Source organism: Ammospiza nelsoni, chromosome 5, assembly GCF_027579445.1.
Source record: "Ammospiza nelsoni isolate bAmmNel1 chromosome 5, bAmmNel1.pri, whole genome shotgun sequence".
NCBI classification, from domain to species: domain Eukaryota; kingdom Metazoa; phylum Chordata; class Aves; order Passeriformes; family Passerellidae; genus Ammospiza; species Ammospiza nelsoni.
Genome location: NC_080637.1, coordinates 24,770,384 through 24,790,919, shown reverse-complemented (window position 1 = coordinate 24,790,919; position 20,536 = coordinate 24,770,384). Strand labels below are relative to the sequence as shown.

At 42.6% G+C, this 20,536-nt stretch overlaps 1 protein-coding gene across 2 annotated transcripts in view; it reads left to right on the top strand.

Moving 5' to 3' along the window:
• The first annotated feature begins 1,099 nt into the window (after window positions 1–1,099).
• The window catches only part of MET (MET proto-oncogene, receptor tyrosine kinase), an 89,560-nt gene continuing 70,123 nt past the window's right edge, over window positions 1,100–20,536 (top strand). For both annotated transcript variants that reach the window (XM_059472694.1, XM_059472693.1), the window contains exon 1: window positions 1,100–1,121. The gene's annotated coding sequence lies outside the window, so the exon portion shown is untranslated. The remainder of the gene's footprint in view (window positions 1,122–20,536) is intronic.

Genomic DNA, 20,536 nt, shown 5'->3' with positions numbered 1-20,536 from the left:
CATGCCCCAGTGTTGAGACTCGCAGTCTCTCGGCAGCTCCACAAGCGTACATTGCACAGGCAGTACTGCTGAGTGACTCAGTTTCTCAGCACCTCCGAAAGATGAAGTCATCATCTGCTTTGCAAACCCTGGGAGGGAGAAACTCCAACCTGTGCAGTTTAGTACCCTGTAGGAAGCATGTATGGGGGAAGACAGCTACTTGACAGTCTATATAAATAAGGTCATTTGTTTGAATTACATGTGGATAGACATTTAAAGCACAGTCAGCACTGACACCATGATAGTGCAATATGGGCTAAATTTGTTCACTATTACACAGCCTGGGGGGTGTCTCAGGACCAGCCTAGGGGTGCCCATATCTCGACCTCTCAGGGTTAGGCTTTAGCATCAGTCAGGCACTGACACCTGATGGTGAGTGCCCAGCGGCTGGCAGTGAGCAGGGAGGCTGTGCCCACACCACTGGTACCCATTTGGCCTGAAAGCGCCGAGGTGTAGGATAAAGTCCACCAATGGTCCCCCTGGCTTTCCCCATGTGGGGAGTGACAGCCACCCCTCCTGGCCCCGGGCTGGGGGCGCCTGGCCGGGAGGGACAAGGGGAAGAAAGGAGGGGAGGGGGAGCGGGAGAAGGAGGCCCCCTCCCTCCTTCCCCCCACCGCGCACCCGGGCTCCTGCGATGTGGTGAGTCACAGGCAGGTCAGGACCGCGCCGGAGGGGCGGAGGGAGCGCGGGGACCGGCTGATTTACCGCTGGGAGCCGCCACCAGCGCGGCGGAGGCGCCTGAGGGAAGGGCGCGGAGAGCCGCCCCGAGCCCAGGTGCCGTGCGGGAGGGAGAGGGCCCCTGCCCGCCGGGGCGCGCAGCCCCTGCCGCCCCCAGGTAGGGACAGCAGCGGCAGCGGGGCAGGGCCGGGGCAGCCCGCGGGGCGGAGGGGAGCGGCGGAGCGGCAGAGCGGGGCTCGGAGGTGCGCCGGGCTGCGCCCCGCTCCGCCCCGCCCGCCCGGGCTGGGCCGGCTGCCGGGCCGGGAGCGCCGAGCCAGCCCAGCCCAGCCCAGCCCAGCCCGCCGGGCGCAGCGCTCGCCCCTCCGGCCGTGGTGCCGGCGCGCAGCCCGCTCCGCTCCGCTGCGGTAAGGACCGGCACCCGCCGGGGACGCGGGATGAGCCGGGAGCGGGGGAGGACGGGCAGCGGCGCGGGGCTGCCTGTGCCCCGCCCGGGAACTTCGCGGGAGCCGCCGCTGCTCCGCGGGGCAGGCGATGGCCGTGCGGGGCAGGCGATGGCCGTGCGGGCAGGTGATGACCGTGCGGGGCAGGCGATGGCCGTGCGGGGCAGGTGGTGGCGGTGCGGGGCAGGCGATGGCGGTGCGGGGCAGGTGGTGGCTGTGCGGAGCTGGTGATAGTCGTGCGGGGCTGCGGGCTGGCCCCTGCCCCGGCCCGGCTCCGCAGGGCGCCGGGACGCGGGAACGCTGCCGCGGCGGGGCAGGGCAGGCAGCGCTCGCCGGGATGCTGTGGGCAGCGCCCTTGGCCGCAGCCGGAGCCGCTGCCCCTCCCGCCCCTTCCCGCTCGGCAGGAGCGCCGCGGGGCAGTGTCCGGCAGTGCAGCCTGGAACTTCCAACTCGGAGACGGCGGCTCCGCGTTTGTGGTGGCCGGTCCGACCGCCTTCCGAGAGGCGCAGGGTGAGCCTGCGGGATTCCCCAAGTTGGGGATGTGTACTTTATGGTTGCACGGCGTTCTCAGTTTTCTTTGCGGTATGGCCTTTTTGTGTTGTTGCTGTTGTTGGGGTTTGTTTGGGGTTTATTTTTCCCATTTTTAAAAGCAGAATTTGCTTCGAACGGTAAACAAATCGCAAAGGGCTCATATAATGGCATTCCACCACTGTTTCCATGTCAGCATTAAATTATGTGGTCTTAGGCTTTATAAAAATGAATGCACTCCTTAGAAATTGGAAGTTTTGCACATACATCAATAGGGATTAATAGTCAAATAGCAGTGTTGTTTAACAAACTGCGTTTGTAACCTGCAGGAGGTTTATTCAAGCTGCAGTGCATGCTTTTCCTGAAGAACCTATGCCCTGTGTGATAGTTCATTTGCTTTCATCCCACAGGTGCTTTTTTCATTGTCCAGCTGCAAAAAGAGGATGGTGTCTCTTTTTTGTTGTCTTTTTATTTTTAGATCTGAGAGGTTTGGATTCATAATCAGGCAAGATAAAGTGTCTCACATGTTTCTCAGAGAGCTGGTTAAATGTTTACAGATCACACACTGCAAGAGCAAAAAGCTAGCCTTTGGCAGGAGCTGCATGTTGAAAACAAAGTAACTTGGAGAATGACTGTATAGCTTGTTCTTTGTGCCCTAATCCTTCTTCAGCACTGCATGATTCTTTTTCTGTCTTCTAATACAAACTGAATCATTTGGAAACTGGGATATTTTGTAAAAAAATCACCTCACTATTTAGAGAAGACAGTGAACTTCTGTGCCTTTTTGGTGGACAGGGAATGAATTGTCTTTATTATCACATAAGGATTTTCTCTTTTTTTCTCTTCTTTTCCCCCTTTTTTTCTTTTTTGTTCCTTTTTATTCTTTTTCCCCTTTTTTCCTTCTTTTTCTTTTTTTTTTCCCTTCTCTTCAGAGGCCAACCACTGCATAGCAGTTCTTTATTGGTAAGCTAAAGTGCACATATTGTGGCTGGGGAGGGGTTCACAGACGTGTTATTTGCTCAAGTGTAGATGACAGCGCAGCCATAGATGGAGGGGAGCTCATTGAGTCAGGGCAAGGCAGTCAGAAAGCCAAAATTCAGCCGAGGTTCAATGAAAAGCTCATGAAAGCAAAACTGAGTAGCAAATGCTGTCTTCCCAGTACTGCCTTTCCCATCCTGATTCTCCTGCATTTATGGTTTTCTCGTACCTTAGCTGATGACCTGAAACCTCTTCTTGCTTGTCCAGTGCAATCAAAGGGGGCAACCCATCTACTCCTCTTCTTCTATGATCTGCAAATGTCTGCTCTGTATTTTTTCAATTCAGAGGAGAAATTCAAAGCCTGCTGCCTCCCAAATCTGGCTTCCAGAGCTCCAGAGCCTAAGTGGCACAGCTGGCTGCAGTGTAAGAGCAGCAGTCTTGCCTTCACAGCCACAAAGGGAACCTGATGCCGGCAGCCTGCTGTGCTGGGGCAGCCAGAGAGGCAGAGCTGCAGCAGTGGGAGCCACAGAGCACTGGGTGATCTGCTTTGTGCCACGACTGCTTCGTGGTGGGCATGTGTCTAGACTTTATTGCTTCAGGCAGAAAGCGAGGAGAGGTCCTCCATCTCCATCTGTGTTTGTGAAATATCTAGCGTAATGGAAATCCTGCTTGGGCTCCCTCAGCACTACACATAATTTCTTGAACAAGAAAGGGATAGGGTAGCTGAACAGCATTATCTGAAACTACAGAAACACAAAATTCAGTAGGGGGTTACAAGGATCTGTTTGGTGCAAAGCAGAAGGAGTGCATGCAGTGTGTGACACTTCAGACACACCTTGCTAAGATTTTGGGTGGCAACACCACCTTTGTGATGGGCTCCTGTGGAACCCCTATGTCCAGCCTTTCTGCCTCCCTGTTGCTCCCTTGCTGTCTGTCCTTTGAGCTGGTGGCACAACTTCATGTTTCATTAGGCTGTTACCCTCAGATGAACCATCAACCTGTGCATCTTCTCTGCTGTGGCCACAGTTGGTGATTTTGCTTCCTCTGTATTTGGTAATTAAGCCTGTGCAACGCACCACTGGTGGTTGTGCCACACTGCCCAAGCAGGGTGCCATCACCAAGGAGGCAGGGCCACAGCTCCATGAAGAGCTCCATCTGAGGGTGGCATCTTTCTGCTACAGCCAAGATAAGGAGGTTTCTGTTGTTCTCTTGCAAAAATGATGTGTTTTTCTTGGCAGCGGCTTTAAAAATCTGTCTCATACATAGCCACTGAGGCAAACATGTTAGCAGAAGCCATTTTTAAATCAGTTTCCTTACCCAGGGGAAATGTAGTATAGACAGGGCCTTCAGGAAACGAATAATTAGGTGACCTTTTTCCCCCCAGAATATCAGGTCTGTTTTATGTAGAGCTGTTTGAAGTCACACAAATTCTCATTATTCTCCAAATCTCTAACCTTGCCTTGTTTAAGATACCTTTTAGGAAATCAAATCAGTGTTTCAATCTAATTTCCAAAGGCATTCAAACACACGCTATGTGTGCTAACTTGTTTCCTCTAGCATTAACAAATCTAGCAAATTGCCAAGCTATTTGCCTTGAGGAAAACTATGATGTTGTACAAGACGATAATGTATTTTTTTCTTTCTCCAATTTTAAACATTAGAGAAAGAAAAGAGAGGTAAAGTTATCAGACCACGTTAGTCCAGGATATAACTCCTTTGAAGCAAACAGTGTTCCCAAGTAGATTGCCATGGTTTTTGATCTGTTCTGGGACTTTTTAGTCACACTGTGATCTTTTTCAGTCACTTGATGTGGCTGAATGGTGACAGAGTCCTCTGGGCTCAGATGGACTTTCACTGAATTAGTTGCAATTGAGTACACCAAATATAAGAGTGGAAAATAGATAGATTTTTTTTTTTTAGTGGAGATAAATAACTTGAGGGGCTTATAACCCTCAAATTTTAAGAATTTTATAATGCTTGTATTTTAAGGAGAGGCTGTGTACATAAGCCAGGCACAAGGGTGCATGTGGTGCAACAGCAGCAGTGAATGGTCTGAAACCTCTCCTCTGCCTCTCCTCCCAGCACCCCGGTCGCCAGGGAAGCAAGGGCTCCAGAACATTCAATTTTTCAAGCAGTTGTCAATAACAGAAGATTTTCTGCAATGCTGAGGAGTTTAATAAGCTTAAAATTCTTAAATGAAATGCTGCTTTTTCTGTGCATCCTACAGCTCTGATAGTTTCTTCTGCTTGTCCCAAGAAAATTAACATTCAATTGTCCTTTTGTATGGAAGGCAGCAAAAGGTTCTTGTCTGAATTAATGATAAATTTGATTGCAAATGCATGTGGGAGGAAAATTGCCAAATGCTTTCAGAAGATTTTCATTTTGCCCAAGTGTTCACACCATGGCCATCACCATGGCATTTGATAGCTAACCCCTTCATTGTGTACGTTGCAGCTTTAGCCTCCCATTGAAGGGTCACAGTGGCATATCTTTTTTCCTGTAGTCATACAGAAGTAACAATTTTTTATGTAAGTTGCTTTCCTTTACTGCAGTTCCTTCATTTTGATGTTTATCCAGCCAAACACTATCAAAATCTTTTTGACATGTATGGTTATCATTTCTGTGAGGGATCAGTGACCTAGCTTGATAAATTTAAAAGTTCAGCAATAAACCTAAATATGTGACATTTATTGAAATTCATTCTTTGCCATGGAGCTACTTTCTTTCAAAAGTATTGAGAATAGTAAGGGATTGCATCTGCAATTTGATTAAATCTACAGTTGTTACCATTTGCCTTCTGAAAATTGATTCCCTCCCCTCCCTGTCCCCTAGCTTGACATGCTTATTGATTAAAATTTCTGCACTGGCCTAAGCCAGCATATATTTGTTAGTGTTTATGTGCTTCCCAAGCAATTTCAGACAGACTTTCAACTGTGGAAGCCAACTCTATTCCTAAACTATTGGAAATTGTAAGGTTCCTTAGCAATTGTTTTAAACTATATGATGACACATCTTTGAACCCCATTGTACGAAGAAAAAATACCTTCTGACTGGAGAGAGGTTTCCTGTTTATGTGTGCGTTTGCTGGAATTAAGCCTTCCCCTGTGTGTTAGCTGAGTATTTTTTTGTAATCCAAAATGGCAACACAGCAAGTCACCTCCAGAGTTTTTTTTTTGGACAGGATACAGGTCTTTTATTTTCAAAATAGCATAGCTGGAGTTGATGATGAAGCACAGGGGCCTCTCAGTTACACTTCTACAAGCAGACTCAGTTTATTGAGGAGGCACACTTATAAAGACATCTAGATGTAAGCAGTGAGTAATTAATTTTTATTGACAATTTTATATTATGTAAGTTGTTCACTTCCCACACAGGAAGTTTTTTTGCTTCAGCCAGATTTTCTTTCAGCATAAGGATATGAAATTTGCCTAATATATAATTTATTTTATAAAATGGCTAGAATAATATCTTTGGTTGTGACTGAACAGTCACATAAAATTTTCTGCTTCTCTTTAGAAAGAGCAGGCCAGCAGGTGGCCTCCAGGTGGTTGCCCTACTGCAGGAAGATGGCATGTAATACCTGAGGGGTTTTCAGCTGCTTAGATATGGGCAGGTGACCAAAAATATAGCACATATGATACTCTTGCCTCCTGGTGTCTGGGGTGTGTATCTTTGTGACCTTGTGGCGTGCCCGTGCACCTACCTGCCATGGCTGACCCTCCTTCAGAGGGGAGAGGAGACTCAGAAAGGTATTTTGCCTGCAAGAGTAACAAGGCTGGACCACCATGAATTTAGGCAGTAAAGTTACAGTTATTTATGAAATACAGTGTTAAGGTTTCTGGTTTGCTTCAATTAATGCTCATTTTAAACAACTGTCTGGGACTGGGAGAACCCTGGACTAATGGACTGATTACACGGAGCGTTTGTTAGGGCTGAGAGCCACATGGCCCTGCTGTGGGATGTCCACACCCAGCCCCAGCTTTGCTACCCCTGCCCACATCTGGCAGAGCCGCCCTCAGCTGGATTCCAGCCCTTTATCACCCACCACAAATACTCAGGCCTCCAACAACGCATGTGGGTCTTGGGAAACTGGGGTTTTTTACCTGTTTTTGTGGTTGTGTCACTTTTCTTGTAAGAACCCTGAGCAAGACAGTGACCTCGTGGTTATCCCTGGGAGTTTTGCCACTGACTCTTCATGGACACTGGATTTAGCTCTAGTTTTGTGTGCATCTGCACCATATTTGAAAAATGGATTTCCTCTTCTCTGACTTTAATAGAAGGCTGATGTATCTTTTTGACAGAAAATTTTTCTCATTAATAGTTGCACAAGTTGTTCAGTCCTGTAGGAGCTATCTATGTTCATCTAAATTTTGTGGAAACAAATCCTTTCTGAGCATGTTTAATGAGCAAGATGAAAACAATTATCATCTACATTTAGAATTCCAAACTTACTTATTTAATGTTTCTTAATTAATGTTTCTTTTTTTGTTTGTTTATTTTTAGTTTGTTTGAGCTGGATGCTGAATCTCACCTTTCTTTTACTTTGTTTTAAAACTAATCTAGCTAGTGAGATTTCAAGCTTGGTAGAAATAGACCTATTGTGCCATTGTTAATGCCTAATACATGACTTTTTATTGATTTGTCTTTAGCTGCATCATAAATAAGAGTGTGTTTTGGATTTTAGTTTGGTTGACCCAAACTAAATCACCAGAACTTTAGGACCATCAGAGATATTAATTAAGACATTGGGGTTTGCTTCTCCCCTCTACACACCCACATCACAGATGATCCTGTGAGGATAAAAGTAGCAAATTTCCAAGTAAGCCCAGCATTCCAAGTAGGCCCAGAGAAAAGTCCCAAATCTGTGGATTGTCCCAAAGTATGACTAGAAAAGAACAAACTGAAATAACTTCACAAGCTTCATTTGTCTTAGATACACACTGGGGTAACTCAGACTTGGATTGCTCTCTATCTTTGAGACTGTTCCACATTCAAAATTGTATTAGGATTTCAGTTATGGGAATTATATATGCTTTCATCTATTGCTGTTTTATATCCTGATATATGTTATGTGTGTTATTATATGGGCAGTATTATATATACTTTCATATGTCTTCTCATCCACATAGATCAGATTCTGTTTGGTCTGAGAAAGCAGGATAAAAGAGAGTGAGGCAGCTTTGCTGAAGACAATGAGAGGTGTTGGTAGTTGAATTAGTGGTAAAAGTTGATTAATTGCCCTCTCCTGCTGTCACTGAAAATGTTAAATAAGTTACTTTAATTATTTTCAGTTTTCCTGTCTATTTCTAGAGAGGGAGTACTAATTTTACATATTATATATTGCTGTTTTTTAAAACCTTTCCTTAAACTCTTTAGGTTTATTGCTTTTGCTCTTTGGATTAGAGGCCAATATTTTTCCTGAGGGAAAATGTTCCTTGTTAATACTCAGTATTTGATATCATTCTTACAAATGCCCAAAGCTGAAGTAAAAAAAGAAATATATATATATATAATTGCAATATTAATAATCTTTTAAAGAGTAAGTAGAATACAAACAGTAATAGGCTCCAGTAAGCAGTGAGCCAATGTGGAGCTCCCGCTCCCTGTGTGATAAAGCACTTCTGCATCAGAGAAAATAATCCAAATTTCACCCTAAAAGTGTATTTACCATCCATTTAGATGAGTGGAAAATGTTGTTCATGTTTGAAGATGCAATTTTGCTTGCAGGAGATGATTGAAAACTATCTTAACTGTTGTTTAACTCTTTTGATGAAGGAAAAGAAAACTTTGATGAGGGAAAACTTTGAACACTTTGCTTTTGCCTTCCTATACATGCTCAAGGATGGAGTGCTGCATGATAATGAGTTTTATCCCTGTGTGTTTGCAGCACTTTCCAATAGTAAATGGGGGTGTTTCCCTATCCAGGATGAAGGTGCCTTTAGTTAAAGTCAGGGTGTAAATTCTATCACCTTCAGTGAAAAATATGCTAGAGTTGAAAGCAGAGGACCCAAATGTGTGCTGTTTTTATGCTTTACTTTGATTTCTTAATTTCCTAGTATTTAGGGTATATTAAGCCTATTGCAGTCAGAATCTGAAATTCCCGAGTGTCTGTTTTGCCTGGTATTGCAAACACTGGCCTCACAAACAAATTACCAGAGTACATGACATGGTGGCAACATTTCACTGTGTCCTTTTCCCTGCTCAGAGGATTGAATAGCTCCTTTTCTAGGAATGTCCTCTCCTGTGACATTTTCAAGACCTTGTCAACTCTCCACCATAAATTTCCACAATGGGAAAATCCTATTGAATCTAGCATGGGAACCTTACTACAAATTTCTGAATTATCCTATGAAATTTAATATTCAATCTGTTTGTGCTTCAGAACTTCATGTTAAAATCTCATTACATTTTATCTTCCGTTAAATCCCATAGAATTCAGTTATTATTTCTATCAGATTACATTTGATTTTTGTCCTTTTTATCCTGACCTTATGTATACAAAAGAGAGGGATTGCAAGGCATGTCCATTTGTGAGAAAGGGATGATTCTGTCCTCCTGGTTCTATTCAGAAAGACCTAACCAATAAAAGTCACTTTTTTTTTACCTGGATGACTATGGAAGGTTACATGAGAGGAGGTGTTGTGAATGCAGAACATGCTAATAGAAGTTGAGAGAGGTGAGAGCCAGACTTAAGTAAAGTCAGCACAAGTGTACATGAAATCACAAAACTCATTAATGACATTCTAATGGCAGGACTGAAGCCTATGATTTTCATGCAGAGCTGTAAAAAGGGAAAACACGTTGTGTGGTTATTTTCAGTTAGAAGACCTGTTTTCCTGTTCTGTGGAGTTTTCTTTCCTTCCTTCTGAAAATACGTTTACAAAAATAAGTATGTATTTGTTTTTCTTCAGAGGTAAGCTGCCCTAGTAAAATCTTCTGGGGTAGAGCTCAGAGACAACTTTGCTGCTTCCTGAAGATGGCCAAGTTGTGTTTTTGTTTGTTTGTTTTCAAATTGAGAAGTTTTCATATAACATACTTTGAAAAAACTTCTTTTATGCAAATAATGCCACAATTTTCTTGTAGGTGAAACACAAGCTGAGCCAACTTCTGTCTGCAGGTAAGCAGGAATGGCTTAAAAATTCCTTTGACTGCAGTGGGAGAGGTCCCTGCTTATCTGAGCAGAGTCTGTGCACCCAAAATCCCCTTCAGGACACAAAAATAAGGTAACAACCAGTGAATTGTTTTCACAATATAAAAAGCCTTTCAGGAAGCAGCAAGTAGCAATAAGAGGTGGCTTAAAAATAAGAAAGTACCCCTTTCCCAGCTGCAAGAGGGAAATCTAAAGTTATGTTATTTACTGAGACCACCATCACATGCTATTAACAGAGGTAAAAGCCCATCAGTCAAATATTTGACTACTCATGGTTTATAGGGATTTCAAAGACTTATGGAAAGATAATGCCTGTGTCCATTAGCTGGTTACTTAGAAATGCAGTGTTGGTTAATTCAGCCTTTCTGTAAAGAGTAATTATTATCTTCATTAACAATATATAAGATTTTAAAGATTTACTGTTCCGCACCTATTATTCCTGTTACGTCTTCTACATCTCAGTATTTACCCTCTATCATCAATTGCTCATTTTAAATGAGGTAGTATTGAGATTCTGTCATTGCCATTGATCTGTCTTTCAGCCTGTCCTAAGCACCCTGTTCTCTAGTCTTTAGTCAGCTCAACTATCACAGGGATCAATGACACCAATGATAGCATACAGACTGTGGAGTCAAGTCTTGGAAAAGATGATGGCTTCACACTGAAGGAATGTAGCTTATCCTGACCTAGCTTAGGTCCAAAACCAGACCTTTGTGTGAAAGCAAGGTGTGTAAGAGTTGAGATCAGTCCATCCTCACCCCAAACATCTGTATCTTGTTCAAATTTAAAATGCTTAAGTGAGTAATTGTTAATGATAAGAACTCCATATTTTTTGTCTGAACACAACATACACGGTGCTAATAAGTAATACAATATGATTTGAATATTTTTAATAGGAGCAGGGATGTAAAAGAAAATGTTCCTGCTAAATGACAGTGACCTTTGTTCAGTGCCCAAAATATTGAATTAAATATCAACTGTTTAGTAAAACATCATATTTAGAAGCAATTGTTTCACTATGAAGTCCTAAATTAAAAACATACATTTACTGACCAATTTCCAATTTTACCACTGCCATTTTATTTTCTTTTGGATAAACAGACCAAGCTTAATATTATAGGGAAAATCCAGAGAGGCTGCTTTGGCATCTCAAATGGGGTTTAGAGTGAGGTCAGGGCACAAGTCCAACAGAGAGATCTAAAAAGCTAACACTCACTGGCCACAAAACTCTCAGGTGCTTAGATTAACCAGTGTCAGCATTTTGTGCTGAATGCTCCCTGGATCTCACCTGAGCTGGAGTTCTGGGAGAGAAGACAGAGCAGTAAGAGTGTCTCAGTGCTGGCTGGCTCACAGCTCCCACCAAGCTCCTCTGCAGTGCCCAGACAGGATGGAGCCAGGCACGGGTCCTGCTGCTGACAGGCAGCCTCCAGCACCACACGCCGTCCCCTCTCCTCTCCCAGCTGGCTTGCCTCCAAAGCATCAGGACAGCTTTGCCCAGGAGGACTCACATTCCACTCTCTGCATCTTCCCACCAGGACAGGAAGAGGAGGAGAGTGAGGAATGGCCCTGGGGTGGTGGATTGCTGGATCTCATGGCAAAAGGGCAGGAGGGTGCAAGCAGGGGCTGCAGAGAGAGGGCAGGGGGCAAAAGCAGCAGAGACAGTCCCAAGTCCCATTTTAGACCTTTGGCCAGCCTGTTCATGCAGGGATGAGGGCCATCGTTTTAAATCAGCCCCTTAATGGCAGGCACCATCCTACAGCTCAGCCTTTCTGCGCTATGTCTGTAGTAAACACCAGCACTAAGCCTTTTGAGTTTTGGAGGTGTTTTGTAAGAATGGATTCATTATCCTCATTTCACCCCAATGAGAAAGGTAAATACCCTCTTGAAGTTTGGAAACAGCCTCTTTGCTTATCTCACAGACTCCTTATCTGGCTCCAGATTTCTAAAGGAAGCATTCCAGGGTCTGAACAAGTCCAAAACCTTGTTCTGGGCCCAGTATAAATGAGAACGTCTGAAGAGCAACAGTTGCACATTTAAGCTTCCCAGGTCTCTTCAAATGAGGGGAGAGGACAGGCTGAAAGAAAGTAAATGAACCAGCTGAAAAATCCTTTCAGAAACAAGCGCACAAAAAAAGATCCCATTAGCATGAAAAAACTCAGACTGCTCAGCCATCCCTGAACTCCTTCTTCAAACTATTGAGCTTTTCAGCATCTTCTGAAGGTCAACACAATATTTCAAAATAAAATCTGTGGCTGACGGACCCTTGCTGAGGGACATCTGCCAAAAAAAGGGAGCTGAGGCTGCTGCAGATCAGCCACTCTCCTGATTGCAGCTGTGACACTCTTGCCTCTGGTGAGAGCCAGGATGTCAGAAAGGCTGGTCCCAGGCCATTTCGGGATTTATGAAGGCCAATTCCTTAAGGTCCTTGGAAGGCGATCATGAATCACCGGTTCACAGCGAGGCAGCGCTCATGCCAATGAGCGTCATTAGCTCCCTCTCTAAACCAAGGGAAAGTAGGGCATCACTTAAAGTGCACTGCAATAACATAAACTTACAGTGACAAAAGCGAGGTCAGCATTGAAAAGAAAAGGTCATAACCTCCTAACCAAACACAGATGGGAAATGAACACTATCCTTGACATTGCTCCTGTTTGATTATCAAAAAGCCGCTATGAAGCTAAGTAGACTCTATCAGGTTATTAACTTTGGTATCAGGTTATGTATGAAGCTGGGGCATAAATAAAGACCCCATTGCTTTCACTAGCAAATTTACAAACACAGCCAATTCAGTTTTGTTTGTAGCTGTTTTGAGTGTTTGCACCACATTTTCACTTGGGGCAAAGACCACCAAAGCTTTGCACAGAGAGGGTTTGTGTTTGGCAGGGCTGATGATCTCAAACACAGCATTACGCAATTGTGACTGTAGGTTGTGGAGCCAGCTTGAGCACGGAAGGAGTGCAGTCTGCTTTCCAGCCCTAAGTATACCTGCACACAAAGCACAATATTAGCCCAACACACTATCAACCCAATGGACTGTGCCAGGCCAGACCAGTTCCCCCCACAGACGTTCCTAGATGCAAGGAGATGACTTGGAGGCAACTCTGTACAGTGCTGACACAGGTACACCAGCAGACCTTTTTCTTGGTTTTTCCTTTCCCTGAATAAGCCACTCCCAGCAGGCTGAGTAAAGGAGAGCTGGGGGTCTCATTCCAGCCTTTGGGCCAGTTCTCCAAATCTGTGAGCCCAGCTCTGTCACACAGACGTGCTGATCTTGCTGGGACCCTACACAGTTTGACCATGACATCTCAGCTTGACAAGCTGTGTATCAAGCAAGGCATCAGCAGCCTTTTGGAAATCCTTGACCGTAAGTTTGGTTGCTAATTTGCCTTGTGGCTCTTGGAGACACATTAAGTGAGCAGGGTGAAGTCATGGCACACAGTGGCATGCTTTATGTGTGCCCACCAAGCAGAAAGCCACTGCCTGACACCATCCTGCGAGCTCTTTCAGAGGAAAGAACAGAGCCAGCACAATTTCTTTTGCTTAGTATCCTAGGTATTTGTGCCACACCTTGGAAGAATTCAGGGACTTCTTGGGTTTTAGATGCTGATATTAGTATATTTTTTATGACATTAAAAGGAAACTTGGTCATTTGGTGGGCAAGTAGATCCATTGGTACTATTCTAATAAAACATACCTTATAATCACTATTTTGGCACAGTTATCATATATAATATACTTTGCTATCTGTATCTATTGACATAGAGAACTTTTTTTTTTTTTTAAGAGATTAATGTTTGGCTGTGAAGAGTTATTATCTCAGGGACTCCTAAGAACCATTAGCAGCAAATGACAATTAAACTGCAGGAAATGTCCTGCATCAAGATCATTCATAATTGCTGTGTGAACATTTAGATCAAATCTGTATGCTGTCTTGGTTACTCATGGATATCTGCCTTTTAATCTTTTTCATTTTTATGACCCATGTCATTCCTTTAATTATCACAGTATGGAAGGCTGTTAGCTTTACAACAGCCTTCCATACTGTGATAAGGCTGTTGTAAAGACTTCCAAAATATGCTCTGCATTTCAGTACAAGAATTCAGGTGGATAGATGTTATAACCATAAAATATAGAGTAGCAAGTCTAAGTGCTGGGACTATTTGAGGGAATTGAGCTAAAACTGTGCTTGCAGCCAGGTTTGCCAACTTGGCTCTTTACAAAAGGAGGAACTACATTCCAAGGAAATCACACTGTCCCCATTCAGTACAGACACCCACAAAATGCTCAGACTCATGCAAAAAAAGTTGATCAAGAGGATCAACTCAGAAATGCAAGTAAGTTGCTTTCTCCTACTGTGAGGTGTTTCTGTGACACCAGAAACAAAGACTTGGGTCTTTATGTGAGCTTGTGTGATTTCCTCAGTCCACCAGGGTGTGTCTGCATTTATCTCAACTCACTAGAAGCTGATAAAGGCCTCTGCTTTGCATATGTGGTGAAAATAGATAAGAGATGAATTAGTCTGTTCAAACATGAAAAATTTGAAGTGACCCTCAAATATCTCCATATGCACTAACCTGACCCAGAAGACCAATATTGCCGTGTGTTATTAGTCATGACATGCACTGTATCAGGCATAGATGTTACTCTCCTCACACACACACAGCTCTTCTTCTGCTGGTACTGAACCTTTGCACTGAGTAAGGTGTTCATATGTCAGTCGTCAGGCTGAACTATTTGCTGCAGATACCAAGCTTAAGTCTATGCCAGAACTGGGTATATTTTACTTCAATTGTAATGGTAAAGTGCCGCAATAACATCACAGTTATTTTCTTCCTGAAGTTCCACAATTGCTGACTTGCATCTCAGATGAACAGGATGGAACAATTGTGTTGTTCAAAGCTTGCTTTCTATTTTCCTGGTATTGCTAAACAATACAATAGGGGTTTTTTTAAATCCTCCCATCCTTATCATCCAGATGTGGAAAGCTGTCCTCTTCTATTTAAAGACCCAAATCCATCTGCAAATATAAGCATGAAGAGACAGTGGAGGTTCTACCTTATTTGGTGTAATTTTCTGGTTTTCAGTTATTCTATGTATATTCTGGACTTCTAGTCCATGTTCTTTGTGGAATTGATTCCTCAGCCCTTAAAATGAGTGCTACTTTCTCACATGAGAAATCTATCTCAATTGCAAGAAATTCCACCTATTAAGTGGAAGTATTAAGTATTCCACCTATTAAATTAATCTTTCTGAGCAATATATAGCTCTTGATCAGTTCCACTCATTTGTAATATATCAGTGAGTGTTTGCTGGGGTTCATTACAAAAGAACCAGTAGTGCCATTGAAGCCCATCACAACAAAAAAAGATTAAATAAATCCAGTTGTGCTAGAGACCCATGACATGAGTTGGCTTTAGGATGTTAAGTTCTGAAGCAATTCAAATAAAATACTCTACTACACTGCAGGATACCTCCAAAAAATGCCAAATGAGTGTAAGAATAGCATTTTCTCCACTGCAAAGGCTAGAATAATGTTCTTGTGGTTTAAAGCCTGTTAAAAATAAATGTGCTAGACAACAAAAATGCTTATTTTGATAGCTGCTGTGATTTATAATGGTATATTAGACCCAGTAATGGACTATGTGTATTAAAGAGTGTGTTTTATGCAGGGATAATTTAATTTTTTTACGTGTTTGAATATTGTAAGGAAAGGCTTACAGATCAGTTGAACCTGCTAATGAAAGAAATTTCTTCTGACACACATGACTGCACTGTGTATGTAGAGGATTTAGTTAATGGTAGATCCTCCAGCAATTGCCTACACTGTACCCTGCCCAACAGTTCTTCCCCATCAGCCATCTGCATAGGCACACACCTCTGAGAATAAAAAGAGCAAATAGAAACCTCCCACCTCTGCTATGAATGAATTTATAACCTAAATCACTGATAATAAGTTCTTTGGCTCTATATTCTGGAAAACTGAATTGTGCTAGAGTGCATATCATGCTGTAGGAAAAATAATGTTGCCACCCTAGTCAGGATGAGTGACCTAACCTAAAGCTGAAATAGCACTGAAGACAAGGGAACATGAATTTTAACTCAGATTAGCCATTTGAATTCAGCTCAGGGATAATTTTTGTGTTTACTGCTGACTTTTTCAATTTCCTTGTTCTCTTTTTGTCTTAAGGTAACTAAGTTCAGATTTAAAACCTTTTTTTTTTTTACCTCTGAACTTAGAAAACAGGTTACCCTCACTAAGTGTTTTAGATATTCTCAACCTTGTGTGCAGTTGGAATTGGTTAATTGAAAAGTCTGGTGAAGGCACATCCATTGTGGGCTTTATCTGTTGAAGCTGATGCCACTACTGTGGCAGATTTGCAACAACTGATTAAAGCTGGATGAATGGAGCTGTTATCACCCCCTCCCATTTTCCCTGTCCTCTTAAATGATGATGTTCTCTCCATGGCACAGCCTCTGAACCACAGGGAATCAGGTCCTGCACTGGCACAGATTTTAGTCCAAAATAGCAAAGCAAACTGAAGTCTCAGGGGGAGTGGTCACTAGGGTTATTCTGTATAAATTTGCCACCTCAACTCTGTTAGAGACCAAAGTAACAAAATGTACTCTCCCACTGGAAAAAGTATAAAACCTTACTATCAGCTTTAAAAAGGGAAAAGGCTACCATTTGCTGACAATAGCGTTTTTGAAACATGAATTAACATGGCTCTGCTGTCACCTAACCTGAAATGACCTATCTTAGGACTAAATATGTTCTTGTACAAACACTCTCTCTGTGGGATAGAGGACCCTGCCATTTCCTTTTCTGTAATAAAGCTAGGAAAAATGACATGCACCAAACAACGAACAAAATGCTTTCATGTCAGCATATTGTCTGAGCTTGTGCAGATCCATGGAGTGCTTGTGATTAGAGATAAATGAGACCAAAGTTTCTGAAATGAGGGAAAGGCAAACAAGCATGCCTGTGTTTTCTGGCTTCCTTGCATATGCCAGTTTGAACATATTCCACAATAAGGCCAGGCCTGACTTGTCAGTACAGTTGCAAACAGTGCCAAGGAGACACATGATGTTCAATATTTACAAATTATCACCCAAGTCATAATTAGAGGGAATGAAACTTGTAGGAAGAAGATTACCATTGGGAAACTTAATGGTACAAAAACAAAGCACCAGCCATAGCACTCACACTAATATGACACATCATTACCAACCATTTGCAATGGTTAACCAAAATCTATTTTCTCATCGGTTTTACTGGCTACTATCTGATGAGGAATGGAAAAATTAGCACATCATGACACTGGCTTTGAAAATATCTCTTACAAAAGGAATAATCCATGACAGCTATTGCTCACTGATGGCCATCACAGGCCAAAACTTACAAGTCATCTGTAGACACATGAAGGACACACACATGTGTCACAGGAAGGTCACAAAAGATTGAACAGCATCCATCATTCAAACCAAGCAGAGAAACAAAAGGTTTCCTTGTTTTCGTTCTGCAACTGATAGAGTGCAGCTAGTTCTTTGACCTGTAGCTATAGCACAAGTATTTTGGTTCTAATTCATCAAAACTCTGTAAGTTCAACAAATTACCTTTGAGTGTATGCTATGGAGAGCTGTTGGACCTTTGAAGAAAGACTGAATTTTTAATTTACCAAAATTTCTGTGCTTCTTCAGGATGTATTCAGGTAAAGTGTATTTGCAGTGACCTGGTCTGAAGGTCATAAAAGAGCAGCTCTGTGCTGGACCTTGCAGTGCAGGAATAGAGAAAGAACCTGGGTCAGATGCAGATGAAAAGTGGCACCAAATGTCATGAGACTCTGAGAAAGAAGCAGCAGAGTTTATATGATGTGAGGACTGTGAAGTTCACAGCACTCTTCACACGACTCCTACGTTCTCCCTAAGCTATAAATGTCTCACTGTAGGGCATGTTCCTTCTGGTGTCAGGCACCTTGAGAGAAGATTCACAGTGTGCTGAAGACCTGGGCTGTGGAGAGCCACCTTTCCTAGAGAGCTGCCCACAAATCTGAGCCAGAGCTTCCCATAGGTTGGAATCAGCAGATTTCTGTCTGGGAGGATGCTTGAAACATCTCAAAAATATACAAACAAAAGCACTATGATGAAACTCAAATAGAAGAGAAAAGATGACTTGGTTTTCATTTATTGCTCATATTTTCCTTCCTGTAGTGGTAAAATAAAGTACCTATTATTCCTGGCGTCCTTTACATCACACTGAATCCCACCTTTGTTCTTACTGTTAAATTTTCCATTCCAGCCTCGCTTGCTAAAGGAGTCTAAGGTGGAATTTTTGGTCTCCAGAACATAGATTGAAATCAGTGATGTTTTACTGAATGTAGGCAGACTGTCTGAGGATGCTGGCCTCACATCCCAAAATATAGTTGGAGAGAAAAAATACGTCAGATAGTATTTATGGCTCTAAATACCCCTGCAGTGCACATTGGTACTGATTGTTGGACATCTAGGCATCCTCTTTTTTAGACACTGGAAGAATAGGGAGGATTGTAAACTGAAAACTGAGGGACCCATTGGGTGGGAAATCTATTTGGGAACATTAAAACAAGAATATAGCACAGAGTATACTGCAACAAATAAGGTGCCTGTCAAATAACCTTTCTTCAGTCTTTTTTGCCTGTGTTGGTGGTGCCCCATCCTCATGCAACTCTTGTCCCACCCATTGCTTTGTCTCCCCATTGCAGGGCTGCCTCTGGTGAGTGGTTTAAACTTATTACAGTAACAATATATCTACCTCTGGCTGGTGTCAGAAATAGAGCACTTTTGGAATTTTCTACTTAATCTAGTATTTGTCAGAACACGTTGACTCATCAGAAGTGAATCTGCAGGAATGCATGAGGTTCGGCCGTGTCTTGGGTGGAAGTGCTGGTTGAAAAGAGGCAGACAGTCAGACCAGGCCCCACTTCTCCCAGTGCTGGGACCTGCACTTGACACTGGCCAGGCAGGATGTGAACGTGGATCATGTGTGAATTCTGGGTGTTTTACACAAACTTTGAAAGCTCTTGGTTTCATCCCAGCACAGAGCAGGAAAAAAATTCACGATAGCAAGATGTTACAGAGGATGAGAAGACAGTTTCCTGCCCTATACAATATGGAACTCAGCAGTTTGTGTACTGGGACTATTTTCTAATTATAGCAATATCCTTGCTCTTTTTTCTTTTTCTTTCAAATCCAGGCTAGATTTGTTTCCAGGATTCTGTTATCACTAATTAATATCAGAAAAATGTTACTGATTTGAAGGATGATCTTTATGTCTCAACACTAGAAGTGTGACTTGTTTTTACCAGCTAATACTTGCAACTAGCCTGTGTTTCTGATTTTTATCCCCAACTCTCAATCATGATTCTTATCAGATAACAGGGAAGAAGAACAATTAGTTTCCAAAACCTATTATTTTGTGTAATTAAAGAGGTAAACCACAGAAAGAATTCAGTGGACACTGAAATAAAGCACCACAAGAATTACTGATAGATTGTTTTATCCAATCTAGTGAAAACACTAGATTTATACACAGTTGAAACAGCTCTGGTCTATAGTAGTATTTTCATTTCCTAATGAAATAAAAAATTGGTACAGATTCCTAATTTTCAGTTTGTAATTTTCAAGATCATCTATTTTAAATTCTCTCAGTGGTCACAAGCATTTCTTGATTAGCAACAATTGCCTAACTATAGTCTAAGTTAGAGGAATTTTCCCAAAGTATGTGATCATATTGCTGTTAGAATGCATAATTGTTTTCTCCATGAAGAATCTAAATTTGGCTTAGCAAATGTGTCATGATGTTGACAGAAGAAATCTGGTGTGACAGGGCATAGTGTGGATACTGCTCTGAAACGCTCATAACCACAGTTCATTTCATTGATCTTTCAAGGGGGTGAAATATCACACAAGTCATCTGCCTTTGGTTTTTCAAGCCACATCAAACAGCTGTGTGGAGATGTAAAAGAAAAAGAGAGAAGTGCTAGGTGGTTTGATTTCATCAGTTAATGGCTGTAGGTCACTTGATAGCCCTTTGTTTACAACACAGCGATACGCCTGTGTCTTGTAAGGCTCACCAGAGTGACTTACTGCTGTGGTACAGGGCCTAAAATAAAGCTTGCACATGCCAAACACCACATGATGCATAAAATATTCTAATAATACATTACAAAGCCTTGTCAACACTAGGGAGAATGACTATTCCAAGAAGTAGGGCTGGCTGAAAAAAGACATTCTTTTTTCCAAACTGGGCCTTTATGAAAGACAGTGATTTGAGAAGATGGAGGGAGGGAGAGAGAGGCGTTTCTTCATTTGGTCTGGTGAAGTGTCTCTTCCTTGGTTAATCAAAAAAAAATCAACAGAATATAAGTCCATTAGGCTCAAATCTTGGCATTATTTCATGTCTTTTCTATTTCTTACTTTTGATCAACTGTGCTAGGAATCCGTTCAACCCCTTGAGAACTTGACAAATATCTTATAGCCACACATTGAAGTGCTCCAGCTGCTTTGTGTGCTGTTGTCCTCTAAGTTTCCTGGGCAGTTTTGCTTTTAGCTATGTGTACACCATCCTGTTCTAAACTGTACCAGTCAGCTGGTTTAATGGTGTTGTGGAAGTAGTTCTCTCTCTTTTGCTGCTCTACAACATGCCAAGGGGTCTTGAGAAACTCATCATAAGAAAATCTTTCTGTGA